Genomic DNA, 14394 nt, shown 5'->3' with positions numbered 1-14394 from the left:
GGTAAGTTTTTGAAGCTCTAAGACATCTGCTTGGGTTAGTACTAGTCTGAAGAGGTATCTCAATGAATTCCCTCATCAAGTATGTTTGAGATAAACCTATGGAAGAGAGTTTTATCTATGGCGTGCCTGGTTTCTTCTGTCACAATAGTACACATCATGTGGCTTCCAGAAAATTCCTCTCTCTATGCACTCATGAAAGAATAGCCGTGGGAAAGGCAAATGATATCTTAGCATTACAAAAACAGCAGTGACCTTGAGTGCCCTTGAAAGGGTCTCAAGGACCGCCCCAGACCACACTTTGAGAACCCCTGCCCTCGTCTAATCTCCTTGTTACATACAAGGAGGCTGGGTCTCACAGAGAATACGTTAACGCTAGGGAAGATTCCAGATGGTTTGGCTTAGGTTTCCAGTCAGAAACCTGGGAAGTATACCCAAATGACCTGTCCTGTTCACTGTCGTTGCAAGGACTGTCACAATACAGCACCAAAACTGTTTTGTTTTAAATAAAACGGAAGGGGGGGCGCCTGGGTGGCTCGGTCGGTTAAGCGTCCGACTTCGGCTCAGGTCATGATCTCACGGTCCGTGGGTTTGAGCCCCGCGTCGGGCTCTGTGCTGACCGCTCAGAGCCTGGAGCCTGTTTCAGATTCTGTGTCTCCCTCTCTCTGTGACCCTCCCCCGTTCATGCTCTGTCTCTCTCTGTCTCAAAAATAAATAAACGTTAAAAAAAAATTAAAAAAAAATAAAACAGAAGGGGAAAATCCACAAACACAATAAATTCTGCAGCAGGCATACTGAGCTGAATTAGGATGTCCGTTTGAGCTGCCGCACAGCAGGCATCATAGAGAAGAAATATGGAAAACAGAACCACCAAATGTCACCATTTATCACATTTCCTGAGCCTGAAATGCAATTCATGACATAATGCCAGAGAAAGTTTCTCAAGTACTGGCTGAAAGGGTGATGGGAATATCAAGAGAGGGCACATCAACTGGCAATCATCTGGAACTTTCTAGATACAGTGGAGTTGTTCTGAAATGTAGATGCGCTTCCTTCTCTAACTGGACCTTATTTTGTCTTCTCTAAGTGAATCAGGTTATCTTCTTGTTCCCCTAGAGATGATGTCCTTTGTATCCTGCCAGATGGTCCGAATCTTCTTTAAATGGGTCATAGCCTTGTTCCCTTAAGCAACATGGTGCCCAGAAAGGCCGGTCCAGTGGAGAAGCCTGCCAGCCTCCTTTCAGCATTCATTTTTTTTCAGGCTCTGTGTTTCATGGTTCTGGGTCACGAGTCATCCACCTCTCCTTTTGTGAATATAGTGACGTGATGCTAATTCTCTTCCCCAACAAAATAATTCACAACAGAGGCAAAGCGAACACTTCTCAGGTGAAGAGCTACTTCTTCCCTGCTCCTCCTTTGCGTGCATTCTTCCCGACCGTCGCTGAACTCAGATGGGCCCCAGGAAGTTGGAACCTGCCCCCTATCTCTTCCCCAGGAGGACACAGCGAGGATGCCTGCAGCTGCTCACCACTGCTCCTACCCCAGCTCCAGGAGCCTCCCCAGCAGCTCCATGCAAAAGGTCATAGGGCGGGAGGCTGTGGGGAGCACGGCCCTTAGCATGGTGTTTTTGAGTTTGATCCATATCGTAGCCTGTGTTGGACTTCATTCCTTTTTATTGCTGAATAGTATTCTGTTGTATGAAGGCCCCCCATTTGTGTATCCTTTAATCACTGGGTGAACATTTGGATCGTTTATACGTTTAGGCTATTACAAGTAATGTTGCAATGAAGCTTTGTGTGCAGATCTTTGTGTGGACGTATGTTTTCATTTCTCTTGGGTAGATACCTATGATAGGAGCCGCTAAGTCCTCTGGGGGCTGTATGTTTAACATTTAACCGCCAAACTGGTTTTCAAAGTCAGTGAGTTGTCATATGTTCCTGTCGGCAGTGTCTGGTGGTTCTGATTTCTCCGTATCCTTATCAACACTTGTGATTGTCCATCCTGGTAATTTCAGCCTCCCCGGCGGGTACAAAGTGCCATCTCCTTGTGGTTTCATTTGCATTTCCCTAACGATCGAGCATCTTTCTCGTGTGCTTATAGACTATGTGTCTTCTTTAGAGAACTGTCCGTTTAAATTCTTTTCTCATCTTAAAATTAGGTCGCCTTTTTTCTTGTTAAGTCGTAAGAATTGTTCATATATCCTGTGTGCTATGCCCTTGTTGGATATAGGCTTTGCAGATTTTTTTTTCCAGGTCTGTTGGTTGTCTTTAGACTTACTGTTGCCCGAAGCAACATTAAGATTGGCAAACCCAATTTATCAGTTTTTTCCTGTGTCATCTGATTTTTTTTTTTTTTTTTTTTTTGGTGTTGTTGTTGTTATGTCTAAGAAGTCCCTGCCTAACCCAAGGTCATGAAGATTTACTCCCATATTTTTTTCCCCTGAGTTTTGTAGTTTTATTTTTTCATTTAGGTGTAAGATTTATTTTCAGTTATTTTTTTTGTGTGGTGTGCATATTCATCCCTTTGCAGGTGGGTGTCCCTCGCGTGGGAATATGCTGAATCCCTTCCTGCGGGCTGACTTTCTCATTTAAAGATCCCTTTGTACTCCCTGGCCAGCCTCAGGCCATTGACAGTGCTTTTGGCAGTCAGCTTTGCCCTGGAGCCTGCACTTGCCCTTTCTTCCTTTTTTGGCCCAGGGTGTCTAGAGACAGGTTGAATAACCACCCTGGAGTTCCGCCAGAGTCACAAGATGAGGAAGGGCAAGAGGTACACACAGGAGACAGAGCAGGGTGGGGGGTGGGATGCAGAGGAAGTTCAAAATCATGTGGTTTCACTGGCTCAGCCATGCTTAAGTGCCAGTTCAAGCAATTGAGACTTCCCAAGAGCCTGTCCCTTCCCCTCCAAGTCATTTGTTTATTCCTGTCTGGTGGGCTTGTCTGGCCGTCTCCCCAGACTCATGAACACAGAGCAGGCAAGCAGTTCCAGGGGCGCAGCATCCGGTGTGAGCCAGGCTGTAGCCCTAATCAAGCCATCGGTTGTGGCAAAGGTCTGGCATACGTGGAGGATGCCGAGTTGAGTTTAAGAAAGGATCACCAGGGGGCGCCCGGGTGGCTCAGTTGCTTGAATGTCTGACCCTTGGTGTAGGCTCAGGTCACGATCCTACGGATTCATGAGTTCGAGCCCCACATCAGGCTTTGTGCTGACAGCTCAGAGCCTGCCCGGGATTCTCTCTCGTTCTCTCTCTGCCCGTCTCCCACTCGCGTGGTCTCTGTCCTTCTCAAATAAATAATAAATGAATGAATGAACAAATAAATAAATCGTTAAAAAAAAAAGAAGGGATCACCAGATTTTGTGAGCTTCTCTTGGCCACTTACGGAGGAAATGAATTTGCATGTGGGGTTAGGTGCACATCACAACTGAAAGAGAAAACAGTGTCGAGGTCGAAAGCAGGGACTGGAGACAGATCACCTCAGTTGGAACAGGGGCTCAGTCATGGCGGGCAATCTACGTGATATTGCCATAGCCACATTTTCTCTCTTGCTTTCGTCTGCAGCCCAGTGGCCTTTTCGTATGCTATGTAGTTTATTTATTATGTTTATAGTTTACTGTCTGACTTTCTCATCCCCTCCCCTTTAATGACAGAAATCTTTGTTTTTGTAGTTGTTTTTTTAAAAAACTATTTAATGTTAATTTATTTTTGAGAGAGGGAGAGAGAGAGTGAGAGAGCGAGAGAGCAAGGGGCAAGAGAGAGAGAGGGAGAGAAAGAGAATCCCAAGCAGACTCCACCATGTCAGTGCAGAGCCCGACATGAGGCTTGAATTCATGGGCCGTGAGATCACGACCTGAGCAGATAGCAAGATAGCAGATAGCTTAACTGAATGAACCACCCGGGTGCCCCATAGTTGTTTCTGATGTGTCCCAAGAACCTAGAAGACTTGAGACATATAGTAGATGGCCAATAAATATTTGTCAAATAGGATTAATAATAGTATCAACCTTACTGTATTGTTGTAAAGATTAAGTGAGTTAGTACTATAATATGTTTGGGGCAGCACCTATGGCGTACTAAGTGCTATATAAGACGTAAGTGTCTTATGTCCTGGCTGGCCTGGGACAGTCCTGCTTTTGACCCATTTCCTGGAGTAATCGCTAATACTGTTTCCTTTCAGTTAAAAAAAAGAAAGGTTTGTTTTAGATACAAAACTATATGGTTTTCCTACATGTAAGTGTTTTTACTCATTCATTTAAGAAACTTTAAAAAAATTTAGCTACTATTTACCGGGTACCATGTCAGATGCTAACAGCAAGGGCCTTACCTCCTTCCCTTTGAGAACTACGGTTTATGGACTTTGCCTGGAGGACTTAAGAGCATGATTAAGCAGACGACCTTGAATCCTGAATTCATGGTGAATACTTATGATCGGACTTGCGTCCGTGTAGTTCTTTGCTGTTTTGTGGGGAAGTTTCTCGTTTCTAAGTTTATATAGCAACCCAACAAGGTGGAAACAATTACTGTGGCTCTCGTACTGATGAAAAACTGGGGTTCCGAGAGGACCAGTCACTTGGTAAGGATTGCACAGCTAGAGAGCATGTGGTTGAAGGCTGTGGTTCCCACACGTTTTCCAGCTGAGTAACAGCACTGACCTGATGAGCCAATAGCCCTTTATGGCTTGGACGCATTAATTCTGCATTGTTCTACAATAAGCAGCTTTTTTCTTATTCTTAGGGAATGTGTCTGTTACACTGATTAAACGTAGGTACACATTTTGAATGAAGGACAAGGCAGAAGACTCTAATTCGTCTGATTTCTGATCTCACCTGGTCAAGGCAGTAACGCGTTCTCAGATTGGGTCTAGGATGGTCCTGTCTGGTGGCCATTGCAGCTTTTCTCACGTTCCTCTGCCTCCCTCTAGTGACTGAATCCCAGAATTACTACTGTGTATCATGTGTGCATTTTACATGGATGCATTTTACAAGCACACACATTTGTAAGGACACAGAAGCTACAAAAAAAAAAAAAAAAATACACCTTGGCAACCTCTCTAAGGACCAAAAGAAACAAAGGGGACTTAAAGTTTCAAAGCGTGGCATCTGGGTGGCTCAGTTGGTTAAGCATCCGACTCTTGATTTCAACTCAGGTCATGATCTCACGGTTCGTGAGTTTAAGCCCTGTGTTAGTGAGCGCAGAACCTGCTTGGGATTCTCTCTCTGCCCCTCCTCTCTCTCCCTCCCTCTCTCTGTCTCTCTCTCTCCCTCTCAAAATAAATAAATATTAAAAAAATAAATACATTTTTATTTTCAAAGATGAGTTGAGGTAGCTATTCTGTTTCCACTCTTTCTTCTACAGAGTTAACCAAGTTAAGACTTCCTTTCACTCTTTAATTCAGTGCGTGCTGTATTCTGACCACTTTTGTCCTTTTTCACTCCTTCCTGTCTTCCTCTCTCTATTCTTCCATTCCTTCATCAGGGCTTTTTTATTTTGTGTTTTATGTCTTCTGCCAGTCAGTGTTCTAGGCAAGGAAGTCAGGGACACCCTCAGGGCTCTGCTCAAGCCTGCTGGCAGCTCTCATGCCCAAAGGAATGGCTCCCCTCCATGCTAGAACATTCAGTTTCTAGCAACTTGTAGACCATAAACACACAGAGGCAGGGCGGGGCAGGAATCTGGCTTCTCAATGACACTGTGATCACACAGACACAGGAATTTGCCACTAGTCACCTAGTCAACACAAGGCAAGACCACAGTCTAGGTGATCCCTTCTAGTTGGAAACCAGGAAAGGAGGGAAGGGGTTCTAGCGCGTTCTCTGTACCAATGGATGTGAAGGGAAGAAAGTATTCTTCCTCTCCCCTTTACAGTCTTCCCGCTGGACTCGGAATAAAATTTATGCGCGACAGATTAACAGGAGAAAAAGCCCCAAAGCTTTATTACCCGCGCGCAAAGACCCGGAAATGAAATTGAGACCTAAGGAATGACTGAGGCGTGCGGTTTTTATACTTTTTAGACAAAGAGACAGTAAATCTGTGAGGCATTGACAAGACAAAGGAAACTTAACCTTGAGAGCTTCCATTAGTGAGGAATTATAAACAGACTTTGGGCTGTGGTAGTAAATCAGTAAAAAGTAACAAGGGTTGTTCCTACAGCCTTGTGGGCTCTAAATAATCCTCCCTCTGGTGGCAAGGAGGTCTCTTTACCTCCTCAGGGAGGGTGCCTTTCACCGGGGAGATATATTTCCTGCTTTCAAGGGGACAGAAGAGGTTCTGAGCGTTGTTCTTCCATGGGCTGTCTCTTAGGTGGCTTTTATTTAAAATAATCAATATGCCGAAGTGGCACATTCCTGGAAGCTTACCCTCGGCCCCTACAGGTTCAAGTGGCTTGATTGCCCCACCCAATACCTGAGGAGTCTAGCTTAGCGTCCAGGTCCCCATCACTGCTCTGTTGCCCCTTGGAGCTGCCCAGTGTCCCTGGACCATGAGTTCCTGGATCGCTCCTATGGGACCTTTGATAGCCACAGAATCTGTCCCTGAAGGGAACTTGGGAAAGGCGTTGCATGAATGTTTCCTCTAGAATTGCAGGCAGTTTTAATCTGTGTGCTTCTTATCATTGTACCGAAGCACAATGTATTATAATCCAGCGTTTATCTTGCCTACTAGGATGGAAACAGGGACGTGTGGTAGGAGGGATCTTCAGGACTCTATAATCTTCCAAGTGGGAGATAAGACACAAAGGTAAAATGAAGATGAGACAGAAGATTCCAGGGTATGAAGGCAAACAAAACAAAATTAAAAAAAACCAAAAAAAAAAAAAAAACCCAAAAAACAAAACAAGGCAAATGCTAATAAAAAGTACCTACCGATTCTGATGACCCAGGGACAATTTCTAGCCATTATGGCCACAGATCTAGCAGTAAGAATAATAAGAATTCAGCCCTTTCCTTGCCAAGGTTAATTAAAGGCAAAACCACAACGGGCATCAAAGAGAGTATGGTATTATATGGAGACTGAGGCAGGCAGTAGGTAGAGGACATACTCAAATCTCACATAAAGTGTAGATACAAAAATTCTCTTCAATGCCGCTCTCTTTGACAACGGGTTCTGTTTTCCATATTCAGCAGATTTGCTTGTTCTGGGCAGTAGTTTTCCTTCTAACAGGTCTATGCATTAGGCAGCTCTAAACTGGCCTTTCCTCACCTTGACTTTCATGTTCTCCTTGTCTGTGCCTCGGCCCACGACCTGTGGCTTTGCCTGCCTTATTTTAGGCAGGTCTTCAAATTAAGTGTTAATTTCTCTGTGCAATTGGCGCTTTAATGAGGGAACTCCCACGCCCTGAAAATCTTTCTGATCTAGGATATTAACTAGACTTATTAAGGTGATATATACACACATACACACAATGTATCACAATATATACATCTGTCAACTGTCAATTATATCTTAATTAAAAAAGTCAGATTTTATGTCAATTATGTCTTAATTTTATTTAAAAAAAATTTTTTTTTAAATGTTTTTATTTATTTTTGAGACAGAGAGAGACAGAGCATGAGCAGGGGAGGGGCAGAGAGAGAGGGAGACACAGAATCCGAAGCGGGCTCCAGGCTCCGAGCTGTCAGCCCAGAGCCCGATGCGGGGCTCGAACTCATGGACTGTGAGATCATGACCTGAGCCGAAGTCGGACGCTTAACCGACTGAGCCACCCAGGCGCCCCTGTCTTAATTTTAAAAAAAGAATCAGATTTTTAATAGCGACGTGTTAAGGGTGGGTGGGAAGACAGATGTTTTGGAAAAGTGAACTTGCCTGGTCTTTCAAATTACCCCCGGGAGGTGACTCAGTTCTTGGTTCTTTTCTTTCCAGAAGGACATTCACATCACATGATTTTAGAGGCTGATACCTGAGGCACCAGACTTTGAATGGAGGATGTGGGAGTACCGGCTGCTTTGTGCAAGTGTCCATGTTCCCTGTTGTGCCCATGGGAACAGTGACAGCTCCAGAACCTAAGGCAGCTGTTGCCAGTGAGACCCTCTGGGTAGAATGGTGACTCCAGCTTGGTGGCATTTGAAGTCAGGCGTGTTGGCTTCCTTGTTTGCACACCCAGAGTGTCCCATCTTTGAGGGCAATTTGGCCATTTGTTTTGGGCCTTTGTAGCACCCAACACTTTTCATATTTTATCAAAGTGGCAAAAAAGCATAATGATAACTATGTCATTTGAAATTGAGATTGGTTTCTTTTTCTATTTATTTTTTATTAAAACAATTTTTAATGTTTATTTACTTGAGAGAGAGAGAGAGAGAGAGAGAGAGAGAGAGACAGAATGTAAGCCAAGGAGGGGCAGAGAGAGAGAGGGAGACAGAATCCGAAGCAGGCTCCAGGCTCTGAGCTGTCAACCCAGAGCCCGATGTGGGGTTCGAACCATGAGATTATGACCTGAGCCGAAGTCGGATGCTTAACCGACTGAGCTACCCAGGCACCCCTGATCATCACCCTTTTAAATCAAATAATGTAGGTACCACAATTGGCACACAGGCCATCAGTAAATGGAGGGAATTATTTCCACATACAGCTTGTCCTCACTTTACTGCAGAGGCAGTTTTTCATAAATGGGAAAAGAAACCTTGACAACTGTGTATTGTAATTTTATGTATCATAATATCGTAATAGCAAAAAATTAGAAACAGCATGAATGTCTGTCAGTGGCATAGTAGTAGCATGTTCGCCCAATGAACGCAACACAAGAGTAAAAATTATCCAGAATGTCATCTCCGTGGAGGAGTGGAATTGTGAGATCTTCATATAGATCTACCTCTATTATTATTATTATTATTATTTTTTATTTTATTTTTTTAAATTTTTATTTATTTTTGAGACAGAGAAAGAGCCTGAGTGGGGGAGGGTCAGAGAGAGGGAGACAGAAACCGAAGCAGGCTCCGGGCTCCGAGCTGTCAGCACAGAGCCCGACGCGGGGCTTGAACTCACGGACCGTGAGATCATGACCTGAGCCGAAGTCGGACGCTTAGCCGACTGAGCCACCCAGGTGCCCCTAGATGCACCTTTAATGCACATTACTCCCCCAGGTAGTTTTACCCATCTACACTCCTTCTAACAGCGTGTGATGGCTCCCACTTCCTCATATACCCACCAACACTTGGAGTTGTCAGATCTAGATTTTTTTTTGCCAATCTGATAGGAAATTCTTTTTTGTGATTAGAGAGGTTGGGCAGGTCTTCCTATTTTTATTTGCCATTTGATTTTCCTGTCTGCGACTAGCCTGTTCCAATCCTTGTTTCATTTGCCTACTGATTTATTTGTAACAGCTCTTTACATATGGGTGAGAACTTCTCAGCCAGTGTGCACTTCTTTCAGCGGATAGCTTGTCTTCACACTTTCCCAATAAAATCCTCTTGTCATACAAAAGTTTTATGTTTTATATACTACAAAAGGTAGTCAAGTTGATAATTTGTTTTCTTTGTGGCATGTTTTATTTTGTGTGTGTTTGTGTTTATGCAGTCCTTTGCTACTTTTAAGTCATAGAAATACTCCGCCATAGTCTTTTGAAAGTTAAAACAATTTTTTCATCCAAGTCTTTAATTCTTTTGTATTTGATTTTACGTATGGTGTGAGGTAAGGAACTAATGACAATTTTATAAATTAATGGTCCTGTCACCGTCTGTTGAACTGCAAATTTTTACCCTCCTAAGGCAGTGGGCTGTGGGATCAAATTGGCTGGGTTCAAGCTCTAGCTTCACTTTCAATTAGGACTGTAATCTTGAAAATGCCACTCAATTTCTCTGGGCTTCAGTTTCTCCACCTGTAATACAAGAATAATAATAATAATAGTAGTTATGTTGTAGGACTTTTGGGGGTATTAAATGAGTTAAATCTAAAATGAGTTAAATCCAAAACACTTAGTGCCTATCATCAAGTTAAGACTCAATATGTGTTAGCTATTATTTTATTTCTAATTTCTTATGCCATCCCTGCCATATATCAACTTTCCACTTGTGTCTTGGTCTAGATCTGGATTCTCTATTCTCTTTCTCTTTGTCTAGTTTTCTGTCTTTTCACCAATGCCCCATGATATAACTATTACAGCTGCATAATAACCTTATCTAATAGGGCAAATCTCCACCATATTCTTCAAAATTATGTTCAGTAATTTTTGTCCTTTACTCTTTCCGTATAGATTTTAAGGTCAATAATTCTAGTTCCCCAAGCAAAAACACCACCCCCCTCCCAACACACACACGTCAGTTCTTCCGGGAGTTTGGATGAAATGTGCATTTAATCTTCTGATTGATTTGTGGAGATTTGCCATCTTTATGATATTGATTTTTTTCCCCTGTATGCGGACAGGAAAATTTAATACAAAAAAGTCATTACTGAGTAAAAGAATGTTAGAAAGAGGTAAAGCTGGGCTCTCGGTAACGTAGGAATGTGAGGTGCAGGAAGCATCCACTACCTCAACAGCAAGAGGGGGTGCAGACAGGGAACCAAGAACCAAGAGCCTGGAAGGCAGCTCCCCAGACAGGCTGAGAGCTGGTGGCAGAGGAGGTGGCCACCCCAGACACATGTACTGGGTGCTGATGAAGAAGCTTGCTGGACATATTTGCTGCAGTGCTGACATGTCAGTGACGAGCCAGAGGAACACGATTTCCGTATATTAATTTTGTATCCTTCTTGGTCACTGAATTCATTTATTAGTTCTAGTTGTTTTTTGGTGGACTCTTTAGGGCTTTCTGTAAATAGCATCATGTCATGTGCAAATAGTGGCAGTTTCACTTCTTCCAGTGGATGCCTTTTGTATCTTTTTCTTGTCTTACTGGTGCATCTAGGACCCCCAGTACTATGTCGAATGAAAGTGGTGAGGGTAGACGTCCTTGTCTTGTTCCTGATTCTAGAGGAAAAGCTCTTAGTTTTTCACCATTTAGTGTGATCTCAGCTGTGGGTTTGTCATATATGGTCTCTATTATGTTGAGGTATGTTCTTTCTAAACCTACTTTTTTGGAGAGTTTTTATCATGAATGGGTATTGTATTTTCTCATACGCTTTTTCTGCATCTAATTAGATGATCATATGGTTTTACCCTAACTTTGTTAGTGCCATGTGTCACATTGATTTATTTGTGAATATTGAACCACCTTTGCATCCCTGAAATAAATCCCACTTGATTGTGGTGAGTGATGCTCTTAGTGTATTGTTGAATTTTGTGTGTGTGCATGTGTGTGTGCGTGTGTGTGTGTATATATTAGAGAGAGAGGGATCACACATGAGTGGGGAGAGGGGCAGAGGGAGAGAGGGAGAATCTTAAGCAGGCTCCATGCTGAGCACAGAGCCTGATGTGGGGCTCATGCCCATGACCTTGGGATCATGACACGAGCTGAAATCAAGAGTCAGCTGCTCAACCAACTTAGCCATCCAGGCACCCCGGTTTGGTAATATTTTTTTTGAGGATTTTTAAATCTGTGTTCATCAGGCATATTGGCCTTTAGTTTTCTTTTTTTAAGTGCCTTTTGTTGGTTTTGGTATCAGGGTGATACTGGGCTCATGAAATGAATTTGGAGGTTTTCCTTTCTCTTTTATTGTTTGGGAACAGTTTGAGAAGGTTAGGTATTAACTTCTTTAAATGTTTGGTGGAATTCACCTGTGAAGCCATCTGATCCTGGACTTTGGGTGTTGGGAGGTTTTTTTGATTAGAGATTCAATTTTGATACTAGTAATCCATCTGTTCAAAATTTCCTTTTCTTCCTGATTTAGTTTTGGGAGATTTTATGTTTCTAGGAATTTATTATCCATTTCTTCTAGGTTGTCCACTTTATTGACATATAATCTTTCATACCATTCTCCTATAATTCCTTGTATTTCAAAGGTATTGTTTGTTATTTTTCCTCCTTCATTTTTGATGTTATTTATTTGAGTTTTCTCTCTTTTTTTTCTTGAAAAACCTGGTTAAAGATCTCTCAATTTTGCTTTTCAAAGAACTAGGTTTTGGTTTCATTAATCTGTTCTGTTATTTCTTTAATCTCTTATTCATTTATTTCCTTCCTAATTTGTATTATTCCCTTCCTTGTACTAACTTTGGCCTTTTTGGTTCTTTTTTTCCTAGTTTCTTGAAGTGTAAGGTTAGAATTTTTAGTTGAAATTTCTCTTGTTTATTGAGGTAAGCCTGTACTGCTCCCTCTAAGCTTCCCTTTTAGAACCAATTTGTGTCTCAAAGATGTTGGACTGTGTTTCTATTTGTTTGTTTGTTTATTTATTTATTTATTTATTTATTTATTTTTATTTCCTCTTTGACTTATTCATTGACCCGTTGGTTGTTTAATAGCGTGTTGTTTAGTCTCTAAGTATTTGTGTTCCAGTATTTTTCTTTTAATTGATTTTTAGTCTCATGCCATTGTGGTAAAGAAGATGCTTAATACGATTTCAGTTTTTTTAAATTTATTGAGACTTGTTTTGTGTCCTAACCTACGGTCTATCCTGGAGAATGTTCAATGTGCATTTGAAAATAATGTGTATTCTGCTGGTTTTGGATGGAATGTTCTGTATTCTATCTGTTAAGCCCATCTGGTCTAATGTGATATTCAAAGCCATTGTTTCCTTGTTGATTTTCTGTTTGGGTGTTTATCCTCATTGATGTAAATGGGGTATTAGAGTTCTCAACTATTGTTGTCAATTATTATTGTCAGTTTTTCCCTTTATGTCTGTTAATATCTGCTTTATGTATTTATGTGCTCTTATATTAGGTGCGTAGAGATTTATAATTGCTGTATCCTCTTATTGGATTGGTCCCTTCAATCATTATGTAATTCCCTCCTTTGTCTCTTGCTACAGTCTTTGTTTCAAAGTCCATTTTGTCTGATATAAGTATCACCACTACTACTTTTTTCACTTCCATTTGCATGGAATATATTTTTCTGTTTCATCACTTTGAGTCTGTCTTTGTCTTTAGGTGTGAAGTGAGTCTATTGTAGGTGGCCTAAAGATGAATCTTGTTTGTTTTTTTTTTTTTTTAAGAATTTTTTTAATGTTTATTTTATTTATTTATTTATTTTTTTAATTTATTTTTTTTTTTTCAACGTTTATTTATTTTTGGGACAGAGAGAGACAGAGCATGAACGGGGGAGGGACAGAGAGAGAGGGAGACACAGAATCGGAAACAGGCTCCAGGCTCTGAGCCATCAGCCCAGAGCCTGACGCGGGGCTCGAACTCACGGACCGTGAGATCGTGACCTGGCTGAAGTCGGACGCTTAACCGACTGCGCCACCCAGGCGCCCCTAATGTTTATTTTTGAGAGAGAGAGAGAGAGAGAGAGAGAGAGAGAGAGACGGAGCACAAACGGGGGAGGGGCAGAGAGAGAGGGAGACAGAGAATCTGAAGCAGGCTCCAGGCTCTGAGCTGTCAGCACAGAGCCTGATGTGGGGCTTGAACCCACGAACCGTGGGATCATGACCTGAGCTGGAGTCAGACACTTAACTGACTGAGCCACCTAGGCGCCCCAAGATGAATCTTGGTTTTTAATCTATTCAGTCACTCTCTGTCTTTTGGGGCACTTATTCCATTTACATTTAAAGTAATTATTTATAAGTATGTACTTATTGCCTTTTTTGTTAATTGTTTCCTGGTTGTTTTGGTAGATCCTCTCTGTTCCTTTCTTCTTACTCTCTTCCCTTGTGGTTTGATGGCTTTCTTTAGTGTTATGTTTGGACTACTTTCTCATTTTATGTATATCTATTACAGGCTTTAGATTGGTGGTTCCTATTGGGTTCATATATAACCTTGTAAGTGTAGAGCAGTCTATATTAAGTTGATGGTCACTTAAGTTCAAATACATTCTAAAAACACTACATTTGTACTCCGCTCCCCATGTTTACGTATATGATGTCATATTTTTACATTTAAACATTTTGTGTATCCCTTCACTAATTTTTGTAGATATACTACTTTTGTATTTTTAGTTTTCATTCTGGTAGCATACATGATTAATCTACTACTTTTATGTGTGTTTGCTTTTCCCTATGAATTTTTTTTCCTTCAACAATTGTGTTATTTCTAGTTATGACCTTTTATTTTCTACTTAAGTCCCTTTCATGTTTCTTGGGAGGGTGGTTTAGTAGTGATGAACTCCTTTAGCTTTTGTTTGTCTGGGAAACTCTTTATCTTCCCTTCAGTCCTGAATGATAATCTTGTTGGATACAGCATTCTTGGTTTTAGGTTTCTTCCTTTCTGTACTTTGTATCACGTCACTGCCTGGGGCCTGCAAAGTTTCTGCTGAAAAATCAGCTGATAGCCTGATGGGGTTTCCCTGTATATAACTGTTTTCTTCTCTTACTTTTAAGATTCCCTTCTTATTCCTTTTTGCCATTTTAATTATTATGTGTCATGGCGTGGACCGCCTTGGATTCATCCTTTT

General features: G+C 41.7%; 1 pseudogene; it reads right to left on the bottom strand.

The window, feature by feature from the left end:
- Positions 1 to 1109: 1109 nt before the first annotated feature.
- On the bottom strand, positions 1110 to 1639 carry LOC109273634 (nucleotide triphosphate diphosphatase NUDT15-like; annotated as a pseudogene).
- Between the last annotated feature and the right edge of the window lie 12755 nt (positions 1640 to 14394).

The sequence above is a fragment of the Panthera pardus genome, unplaced genomic scaffold (genome assembly GCF_024362965.1).
Source record: "Panthera pardus isolate Hobbes unplaced genomic scaffold, ASM2436296v1 HiC_scaffold_6, whole genome shotgun sequence".
Classification (NCBI taxonomy): Eukaryota; Metazoa; Chordata; class Mammalia; order Carnivora; family Felidae; genus Panthera; species Panthera pardus.
This window is presented reverse-complemented; position numbering and strand designations above follow the sequence as displayed.